This window comes from Bombina bombina, chromosome 2, assembly GCF_027579735.1.
Source record: "Bombina bombina isolate aBomBom1 chromosome 2, aBomBom1.pri, whole genome shotgun sequence".
Classification (NCBI taxonomy): domain Eukaryota; kingdom Metazoa; phylum Chordata; class Amphibia; order Anura; family Bombinatoridae; genus Bombina; species Bombina bombina.
The window spans coordinates 181,604,495-181,616,503 of NC_069500.1; the positions used below are offsets into that span (position 1 = coordinate 181,604,495).

A 12,009-nucleotide genomic window follows, 5' to 3' on the forward strand; every position below is an offset into this window, starting at 1 on the left:
CTGGAGCAGCGATGCATTTCTGCTCAGTATCTGAACATGGCTGGCGGTTGGTGGTTAATCACATACGTCATTGGATCACTGACTGTGTTGAGCAATGGAACATTAGTGCTGCTTTGGAGCTGACTTTAACTCTGTGTTAAAACCTTTTGCAGGCGTACTACACGGTTATATGCAAGCAATAGTTCAACAAAAAGGTGCTCCAGAAAATAAGACATTTTCTCTTGTTAAGTGTATCCAGTCCACGGATCATCCATTTCTTATGGGATATTCTCCTTCCCAACAGGAAGTTGCAAGAGGATCACCCACAGCAGAGCTGCTATATAGCTCCTCCCCTCACTGCCATATCCAGTCATTCTCTTGCAACTCTCAACAAAGATGGAGGTAGTAAGAGGAGAGTGGTGTATTATAGTTAGTTTTTTAACTTCAATCAAAAGTTTGTTATTTATAAATGGTATCGGAGTGTACTATTTTATCTCAGGCAGCATTAGAAGAAGAATCTGCCTGCGGTTTCTATGATCTTAGCAGAAGTAACTAAGATCCACTGCCGTTCTCACATATTCTGAGGAGTGAGGTAACTTCAGAGGGGGAATGGCGTGCAGGTTATCCTGCAATAAGGTATGTGCAGTTAACATATTTCTAGGGATGGAATTTGCTAGAAAAATGCTGCTGATACCGGATTAATGTAAGTTAAGCCTAAATACAGTGATTTAATAGCGACTGGTATCAGGCTTATTATCAGAGATACATACTCTTATAAAAGTGCAATATAAAATGTTTGCTGGCATGTTTAATCGTTTTTATATATGCTTGGTGATAAAACTTATTGGAGCCTAGTTTTTTTCCACATGGCTGGCTTGATTTTTGCCTAGAAACAGTTTCCTGAGGCTTGCCACTGTTGTAATAAGAGTGGGAGGGGCCTATTTTAGCGTTTTTCTGCACTGCTAAAATTACAGACAGAGACACTCAGCTTCCCTCTGCATGATACAGGACATCTCTGAAGGGCTCAAAAGGCTTCAAAAGTCGTGTTTGAGGAGGGTAACAACCACAGTAGACCTGTGGCAGTTGTTGTGACTAGTTTTAAAAACGTTTTTTTTCATTTATTATTACGTTTTTGGTATTAAGGGGTTAATCATCCATTTGCAAGTGGGTGCAATGCTCTGCTAACTTGTTACATACACTGTAAAAATTTCAGTGGACTTAAAGGATGCCTACCTTCACATTCCGATTCACAAGAATCATCATCGGTTCCTGAGATTTGCCTTTCTAGACGGGCATTACCAATTTGTAGCTCTTCCCTTCGGGTTGGCTACAGCCCCAAGAATTTTTACAAAGGTTCTGGGCTCTCTTCTGGCGGTTCTAAGACCGCGAGGCATAGCGGTAGCTCCTTATCTAGACGACATCCTGATACAGGCGTCAAGCTTTCAAATTGCCAAGTCTCAAACAGAGATAGTTCTGGCATTTCTGAGGTCACATGGGTGGAAAGTGAATGAAGAAAAGAGTTCTCTATCTCCTCTCGCAAGGGTTTCCTTCCTAGGGACTCTTACAGATTCTGTAGAAATGAAAATTTACCTGACGGAGTCCAGGTTATCAAAACTTCTAAATGCTTGCCGTGTTCTTCACTCCACTCCGCGCCCTGCGGTGGCTCAGTGCATGGAGGTAATCGGCTTAATGGTAGCGGCAATGGACATAGTGCCATTTGCGCGCCTGCATCTCAGACCGCTGCAATTATGCATGCTCAGTCAGTGGAATGGGGATTACACAGATTTGTCCCCTCTACTAAATCTGGATCAGGAAACCAGAGAGTCTCTTCTCTGGTGGTTATCTCGGGTCCATCTGTCCAAGGGTATGACCTTTCGCAGACAAGATTGGACGATTGTAACAGATGCCAGCCTTCTAGGTTGGGGTGCAGTCTGGAACTCCCTGAAGGCTCAGGGATCGTGGACTCAGGAGGAGAAACACCTCCCAATAAATATTCTGGAGTTAAGAGCAATATTCAATGCTCTTCTAGCTTGGCCTCAGCAACCCTGAGGTTCATCAGATTTCAGTCGGACAACATCACGACTGTGGCTTACATCAACCATCAAGGGGGAACCAGGAGTTCCCTAGCGATGTTAGAAGTCTCCAAGATAATTCGCTGGGCAGAGTCTCACTCTTGCCACCTATCAGCAATCCATATCCCAGGTGTAGAGAACTGGGAGGCGGATTTTCTAAGTCGTCAGACTTTTCATCCGGGGGAGTGGGAACTCCATCCGGAGGTGTTTGCTCAATTGGTTCATCATTGGGGCAAACCAGAACTGGATCTCATGGCGTCTCGCCAGAACGCCAAGCTTCCTTGTTACGGATCCAGGTCCAGGGACCCAGAAGCGACGCTGATAGATGCTCTAGCAGCTCCTTGGTTCTTCAACCTGGCTTATGTGTTTCCACCGTTTCCTCTGCTCCCTCGACTGATTGCCAAAATCAGACAGGAGAGGGCATCAGTGATTCTGATAGCGCCTGCGTGGCCACGCAGGACCTGGTATGCAGACCTAGTGAACTTAACAAAAAAACGTAAATGAGAGGGCGCTAAAAGCTAAGAGAAACCAACACACTTAATCAGCATTAATTAGGCATCCATAGTAAAGAAAACAATACACCAAGTAATTTAAAAAGATTTACTATCAAAAATAAATTGCACAATATGCGGGACGTCTCCCTGCAGCAGATAAATATTACAAATAAAATAAATCAAAAGAAAAGTACTATATGGAATACCACCCTAAAAGTTAAAAATGTAAAAAATGAAAAAATATCAAAAAACAAAAAACAAAAATTTAAAAAACAATATTGCTGGCTAAGAGAATGTCCAATCTAAGGAAACTTCAGATGTTCCTCTTTGTTGCTGTGGGATCCAGTGTGTATCAAGGTTGGAAAAACAAATGTTGCTGATTAGAAAATGTCAATATAGTAGTTACTCCTTATGTTTGTATCAACTCTTCAAGTGTTAACACATATAGCAATTGTTTCCCATAATCTTATGTGTAGGCCAAAATACTGCTTCAATATATGCAGAATGTTATGTGTAGGCCAAAATACTGCTTCAATATATGCAGAATGTGCAGTAGGTGGGACTTTGTTTATGAAGAAAGGTATATTTGGATCACTACAGATAAATAAATATTGACTCTGTAAGCCTTGTTCGATAGTCACTGATTATTAGTATTTGTATACACTTCTCACCTTAACAGCCTGCTGTATGACATTTTACTTGGCAAAAATTACTTATACTTTTTACCGGAACTTTTCCTCGCCAAGCGCGATGACACTCTTAAGCGGCTGTATGCCAGATGATCGCTTGTGACAGGCAGCTTGGGGTAATACCGGAATCTTTTCCTCGCCAAGTTCGATGACAATCTTGAACGGCTGTATATCAGATGACCACACTTGACAGGCAGCTGGGGTAATGCCGGAATCTTTCTTTCTACGAAACCGTTACCTCTCCAGTCAGCGTCTTTACAGATTTTCGCCTCCGTTGGTTGTATGCAGCTATAGCAAAAGGGTAATCAGCTGAGCTGATATTTTGAAGCAACCTCCGCTCTTAGCGTATTTCACGCGCGGGTAATCTACTAGGTACTTCAAAAAATCTGGTAGACTCCAGACACCACAACCTTATCAGCAAGCAGTCAGCAATGCAGACCTAGTGGACATGTCATCCTTTCCACCATGGACTCTGCCTCTGAGACAAGACCTTCTCATACAAGGTCCTTTCAATCATCCGAATCTAATTTCTCTGAGACTGACTGCATGGAGATTGAACGCTTGATTCTATCAAAGGGTGGCTTCTCTGAGTCAGTCATTGATACCTTAATACAGGCACGAAAGCCTGTCTACCACAAGATATGGCGTAAATATCTTCATTGGTGTGAATCCAAGAATTACTCATGGAGTAGGGTTAGGATTCCTAGGATATTGTCCTTCCTCCAAGAGGGTTTGGACAAAGGATTATCAGCTAGTTCTTTAAAGGGACAGATTTCTGCTCTGTCTATTCTTTTACACAAGCGTCTGGCAGAAGTTCCAGACGTTCAGGCATTTTGTCAGGCTTTAGTTAGAATTAAGCCTGTGTTTAAACCTGTTGCTCCTCCATGGAGCTTAAACTTGGTTCTTAAAGTTCTTCAAGGGGTTCCGTTTGAACCCCTTCATTCTATTGATATCAAACTTCTATCATGGAAAGTTCTTTTTCTGATGGCTATTTCCTCGGCTCGGAGAGTCTCTGAGTTATCTGCCTTACATTGTGATTCTCCTTATCTGATCTTTCATTCAGACAAGGTAGTTCTGCGTACTAAACCTGGGTTTTTACCTAAGGTTGTTTCTAACAGGAATATCAATCAAGAGATTGTTGTTCCATCATTATGTCCAAATCCTTCTTCAAAGAAGGAACATCTTTTGCATAATCTAGACGTGGTCCGTGCTCTGAAGTTCTACTTACAGGCAACTAAAGATTTTAGACAAACTTCTTCTCTGTTTGTCGTTTACTCTGGACAGAGGAGAGGTCAAAAGGCTTCGGCTACCTCTCTCTCTTTTTGGCTTCGTAGCATACTACGTTTAGCTTATGAGACTGCTGGACAGCAGCCTCCTGAAAGAATTACAGCTCATTCCACCAGAGCTGTGGCTTCCACCTGGGCCTTTAAGAATGAGGCCTCTGTTGAACAGATTTGCAAGGCTGCAACTTGGTCTTCACTTCATACTTTTTCCAAATTTGACACTTTCGCTTCTTCGGAGGCTGGTTTTGGGAGAAAGGTTCTACAGGCAGTGGTTCCTTCTGTTTAATGTTCCTGCCTTGCCCCTCCCATCATCCGTGTACTTAGCTTTGGTATTGGTATCCCATAAGTAATGGATGACCCGTGGACTGAACACACTTAACAAGGGAAAACATAATTTATGCTTACCTGATAAATTTATTTCTCTTGTAGTGTGTTCAGTCCACGGCCCGCCCTGTCTTTTTAAGGCAGGTTCTAAATTTTAAAATTATAACTCCAGTCACCACTGCACCTTATAGTTTCTCCTTTCTCGTCTTGTTTCGGTCGAATGACTGGATATGACATGTGAGGGGAGGAGCTATATAGCAGCTCTGCTTGGGTGATCCTCTTGCAACTTCCTGTTGGGAAGGAGAATATATCCCATAAGTAATGGATGACCCGTGGACTGAACACACTACAAGAGAAATAAATTTATCAGGTAAGCATAAATTATGTTTTTAGATTATATTGCCTAGTGGTTGCCATTTTGTAATTAGCAGCATGTTAAAAATCATAAAGCAAATCGAATAAGTGGCTTAAATCAGGGCTCAACAAACCACAGGAGCCTGGGAGCCACTGGCTCCTAGAATTTTACCCCTGGCTCCTAACTTTTTGGGTTATTCTCCATATATGATATACAAATACCACTGTGTGGCTCCTAAAAGTGTGCCTGGCTCCTAAATTGTTTTTTTTTGTTTAAATAAATTTTGAGTAAATTGCATCATAACAGCTTAATGACAGGAAAATGCAATAACAAATTGATATATGCTACATCAACAAAAAGGGGTTCAGACTGTTACATAGCAAGAATAATAATTTATAACTATCTACTGGAAATTATCCTCACATTTTCCATTTTTTGTTTGTATTGTAAGACTCATAGTTATACACTGTGCCAATCAGCATAAAGGAAGTGAAGAATGGATAGATCTAAGGAAAAGTGACATCATCTCTATCCATAAAATACGATATACACCATACATAAGATATTTCAAGAGATTTGGGAACACAAGAGGCAAAAATCGCTACTGACATATTGTTAAATATATAAAGTCATATCCGAATCATCACAGAAAGTTTCATAAAAAAAGCAAAAGTAAAATACAGTGTATGTATTGAAATGTATTTGTAAATGCGGTATATTATAAGAGAAACCGCACAGAACACTCTGGACATACTCACATATGCCAGAGTGTAACATATGGAAAGGGGGCGGGCAGGAGACCAGCCATTTAACAAAATAAAAAGGGATAGTGGTGTCTCTTTACAATATCTATTAACAAAAGGAGTACCGCAGGCCTCCAATATTGTTTATAATTGAATACTGAAAGTAAATAGAAAGTGATCAGGGGTAACCTCCCAGTGCATTTTGAGACTGCTGCTTTTAGGGTAAAACTAAATGGGATACGTCAGCCTCTGTCGAACTAAATACATTAAGCCTGTGCTATTTTTATATAGAGGGTGCAGTTGAATCCTTAACTATGCAAAATAAAACTCTTTGCTTCTCTCTTAATTTCACCCTGCTAAGCACAGGCCCTATACCCAGCAACAGGAGAGTTTTTCAATTAGTGGGGCTCTACCACACCAAAGAACAATACAAACCTTGCAGAAGCGACTTTGTATAATGTTTGAATAGTTAAGTTCAAAACGTCTGATCATACGTGAGAGGCACTTTAGGTCTATGCATTTATTATCAACCATAATTGATCTGATGAAAAGATCTGTATCACCATAAAATGAGCAATGAAATTGTGTAGGCATATCGAGCTTGGGGCTAGTTATCCACTATGCTTGTCAAATTATGTTAAACAACAATGATAAAGGTATACAATAAGTCCTATACGCAGAGTAATTGTTGCTTCTACTCCGAACTTACTCCGGTTATATCAAATATCCCATAATGTGTTGTAAACACTTATACTTTATTGACAAGTGAGACTATATATAGTGTCCAATTAGACTAGTAAAAAGGTAATGAAAACTAGAGGGAATGTAATGTAAACGAAAGCACACTGCTTCATCATACCTGACTAAAAATATGCTTGCTACATAAAGACATAGGTCAGTGGCTCTAGTACAACTTGGCAATAGTGCGAGTGGGAGCTATCATACAAATATTTTAGAAAGGAAATATAATCCCATTGCTCTCAGGACCTGTAGTCCTAAGGGAGTATTAGAGTCCGCTACTTAGTATAGTATAGTTTAGGCTCACCGGTTGGGCATGAGTTCCCCCATATGATATATAGTCAACAATCAATTTACCCTCCAGAACCATAGTAATATATTCCCCCTAAGAAACAAGTCTATAGCTGGGCTATGACCCCCATCTAGTGGCAAAAGTGGGGGTTTATATTGACTCTCTAAATAGTTCACTAGAAAGCCACATAGCATATCTAAAAAAGTATCGAAATAGAGATTCTTATAGGGAATTAAAGGTATTGTGTTTACTTTCCTCAGTATATTATATGATCAAACTTCATATTGCCCTCCAGCAAAACAGAACTTAAAATAACTTTAAACCTGAACTGACCCTATAACCAAGCAAAAACATAGTGCAGACAAGTTTCCTAAGGAGCTATAAACATATATAATTGGAACCATCCAACAACAGAGTGGAAAATATATTGGTACAGCAAATGTCCAGAGAAATATGAGCAACAAGCTGTACCGCAGTGAAGGCTTAACAAACCAGCAAAAGTCCAGAGCAAAACAGTTCAATCTAGGCAGCGCTGTAGTTTCTCTGCATCCAGGGAGCTTAGCCCACCCCGACCGCCCGCACAGACCAGGTAATATTGTCAAGCCAGACTTGGTCGCACAAAGGGGCATAGCGGAATTGCAAGGTTACCTTCCGCTGGATAGAAACACGGCCTCACTCACGGCCTCACTCTCGTACTAAAGCGTAAGTGTGGGACTTTAGATTTCAGTACGGCTCTCGCCTTAGTAGCGAGTGGAATCAGCGCCTGAGACGGCAATGGCGGATCACTTCGTCTTGTGGGAGTGGCATAGATAGCGCCGCTACAACTGGTCTAAAATATGTGTGTGTGTGTGTGTGTGTGTGTATATATATATATATATATATATATATATATATATATATATATATATATATATATATATATATATATATATATATATATATATATATAGCCGGAGCTGTATTGAAATGCGACCGTTCAGATCCAGAGCTTGCTCCGCCCCCTGGCTCCTAAATTTTAAACAGATTTGTCGACCCCTGGCTTAAATGTAGGTTTAGCAGAGAGCTGGCAATCAAGTATGTATTAACTTGCTGGTTCAATCTGAGTATCTCAGCCACATTAGATTAAACAAGGATAAAGTATCTTCTTTTTAAATCATATTGGGACAAGACTTTTAAATTCCCCTGTTCCCCCAATAAGGAAAAGGATGTTGCATAACAATTAATTTTATTTGGGCATAAATGTGTGGAAAAAATGCTCTGTGTTTAAGCATTTTATTATTTCACTGTTTCTTGCATATAACTGTATTTAACCAATGCAGAGGTGTTAAATACATAATTAACTTCAGCTTGAGAGCTGCATTGCATTACCGTGACTGAACACTAGTGAGGCAATGACAAGAGATTGGTGGCTACTAATCAATAGATAGTTCCCAGTAGTGCATTGCTTAACAAGGATAAGAAGAGAAAAAACGTAAATTTGAGAACAGAAGTAACTTTAAAAGTCTCTTAAGTTTTCATGCTGTATTTAAATCAAGAAAGTTTAATTTTGACTTTTATCCCATTAAGATAAATGAGAATGGATGAAATACATTGAGACAAATAGTAAATATGAAGTTTGTGCTGAAATGCCGATGGTGAGACTAATCGGTTAAGGGTTCATTTATTTTAATACATTTTTACTTCATAGAATACCATGAGCAGTAAGTCTATATAATTATAATTGACATTACTCGGCTAGACTTTGGGCTAAATGGGATCCGTTTGCTACTATACTGGGTTCAGTGTAAAATGTAAGGCTAACAGTGCATAGATGGAAGAAAAACCCACAATAACATATAGTTACATCTGGTAGATTTCCACAGGGATGGTTCCCTGTATGGAATGTTTATTTCATTAGATTTTATTTATTGCTTTGCAATATTTTATGGTTATACATGAGTTATTTTTCTCATATACATTATTCATTAATACAGTTTCTTCATTTCCCTAAACCACTTTCTTTAATACTGTATTAGTATTATGGTGATAGATATCAGAAGACTACCAGAGTTCTGTCTGGGTCCATAAACTCTTGGATTAAGACTTGGACCTTTCTACATTTTTTTTTTCTGACCAAGAAACTCCTGTAATTGGGTTTAGGTGTTCTGTTTATTAATGAACTAAGTAGTTTATCTTTTTTTTTTTTTTTTCTATTGATGACTTTGTGTTTCCAGTGATCCATATTTGCTTATTGCTGAGGAAGATTCGATCAGTACCAGCTGATGTTCCATTCGTATGTGTCTTCTCGTTGCACAGAGAATTAGATCTGACAGAGGAAGCTTATTTGTAATTGACTTCTGATTGTTTGCTTCACTAAGGTTGATTGCTTTTCTTACTTGGAAGAAGTGGGAGTTGAGACATCAGAGTGGATAGATTGTTGAGAAAAATGACTGCTTTTAAATTTTTTCTTTATTTCATCCACTTTTGTTTTCAAGCATAGTGTTTTCCACAGAAAAAAGTACAGCTGTGATAAAGTTAGATACATTAGATAAAAGAAAGGAAAAGGCATTGAAAACTGCTTTTATATAAAGACACCAGCAGACACATAAGCTCTGAAATTTCTTACAAAGTGGTTACTGTTGAACATCAAGCTTGTGTTGAATATAGATGGTAAAAAGACTGCCACTCGGAAAATATCAAAATGATTAAGTTTAGCAATGGTCATGTTGGAACTCTCTGCACACAGACAAATTGCAGGCGAAGGTTGCTGCTTCCTTTCATGACATTATTGTTAAGTACATTTATAGCAAATGTGTTTTTATTTTCTTAAATAGATTATAAGCTACTACTATCTAAGAGTGTTTTTTTGGACAATGGAATTTAATACAGTTTTCCCCTTTTTTTTTTTTTTTTAAATATAATTTTATTGAAGTTTCAACAAGCAATGAAATACAGAATATGTTATTTGCCCATCCATAAGATTAACATTTAGGTATAACACATAATATTAAGACACATATAATATTCTTTATGACAAGTAGGGGAATAGCTGTTCTAGATATCAAATTAAGTCAAGAGTTTTAAGACTCAGAGATAATCTACACCAAAGTAATATTAAAAGGTCAATCTTAACCAGTGGAAAACTATGCTATATCCAGAGGGGTGTCAAATATAAATCTGGGCAAACTAAGATGAAACGTCATTTTATGTATTATAATTGGAGACTGGTCTCCACATCTAGAAATTAAATGAAATGGGAATTCCTGACTTGATGTGGAGAGTTAGTATATAGGGTGACCATAAGTGGGTCAAAGAGAACAGGAAAGAAGAGGTGTTGCAGTGGGCAAGAGCCACTCGAATTATGGAGGGGAAAGGGAGGGGAGGAGAAAGCAAGGAGGACGGAGCCGACTATAATAGGGGAGAGGGGTGAGTGTATTTATAGGACTATGTATGTTATAGATGTGCTGGGAGCAATGACTAAAGTAGGGATCTCTGGGATGCATCTTGCGTGCGATGTGAACCACTGCAATGTAATATACATATACTTTGGGAGCTAAATATCTAGAGGGAGTGATAGAAATATACCCACGCAATGTTATAGTCCTGTGTCATGCAAGCCAAAAATCTGGAGGAGATAATATAAAACACATATCTACTAGCATTATGTGGAATATATGTACTGTGAGAGCAGAGTATCTAAAAGTAGTAGAATAAAACAAAGACAAACTAGCGTAATGTAATGTACCTGTGTCAGAGGAGCTAATTAACTAAAGGAGAATGTGCCAGACGCTAACATTCCAGGAAAGTGTAATATACATGCGCCCTGAGAGCGAGACATCTAGAGTAGGTAATACGCCACATAGACATGCTGGCGTAGTGTAATGTAGTTCCTATGTGTGATGATAGTTAATTATCATAAGGAAATAGTGCAAGACTCAGATATACTCGCGCGATGTTATAGGCATGCATCATGAGAGCTAGACATCTAGAGGGTGATGTAAGGTGTAGTTATGTACACTATCATCTCGCAAAACCAAATATTTTAACTGCTACAGGAAACCAAAGTGATATAAATTATTAAACTTAAACTAACTGTCTGTAGGAATGTCCCTTGTCCGAAGGGGATAAAAACTTGAACAGGTTACATAAATCTAGCTAGATATTGTAGACATTAGTGCTACTTTGTGTATAAATTCAAATTCTCATAGTTGGGTCGTTACTGTAAGCTGACTACGAGTAAATAGGGCTCTATGATACCCTAGGGAATACGTGAATCACTGCCTACAATGCTGCAGTATAATGATACATAGAATTCGCTAATATATTTGAAAAGGGCAAATTATTCTGATAACCTGATATGGGATAAAAGAGAAATATGAAAATTTTGAACATTATGACCCTATGTAACTATCCCTAAACTAACATGGCGATATGTATCTGCACATAGCTATGCAGTAATTGTACCGCAATTGCAATACTCTAGTGTTGGGACTATCTCAGAATGTGCTATGCTAGGAAGGTATTCTCTAAGCTATACTATATTTGTGGGAAGGTGCGCCGCCTCTATTAGTACCGATCAGGGGAAATTTAAATTTAAGATAAGCTTGGAAAACTTTAGCTGTTTTGTGGACACATGGGCATTTGGGATCAAGTATTTGTAAATAAGCATAATATAAATATGATCTTACCTAAGCATCAATTTCTAGAACAATAAGGTATACAATTGTTACAAATAATGGTAATAAACATATAAACATTCAGTCCCAATACCTAAAACTTTTTTTTTTCTTTTTTTCTTTCCCTTTTTAACAAAAACAAACAAAAAAAAACTAAGGAACAAAAATCAGCCTGTCTAAACACCAGCTAAGATGTCTGAGATTCTAATTAGGGATACACCATATGTACCTATAAAACAGATAAGATGAGGTACTAGTAACAAACTCAAATGTAAGGGCCAGCCCGCAACATACAGGTATCCTCAAGTCCCTGGGGGTCAGAGGGAGGGAATAGTACTTTCTAGCCTACTCAAAATTAAACTGAGCCATATCAGGAAAATTTCAG

At 38.6% G+C, this 12,009-nt stretch overlaps 1 protein-coding gene across 2 annotated transcripts in view; it reads left to right on the forward strand.

Annotated features, from left to right (window-relative positions):
* Positions 1 to 12,009, forward strand: part of AP3B1 (adaptor related protein complex 3 subunit beta 1) — a 1,155,804-nt gene that overhangs the window by 232,174 nt on the left and 911,621 nt on the right. The window lies entirely within an intron of this gene.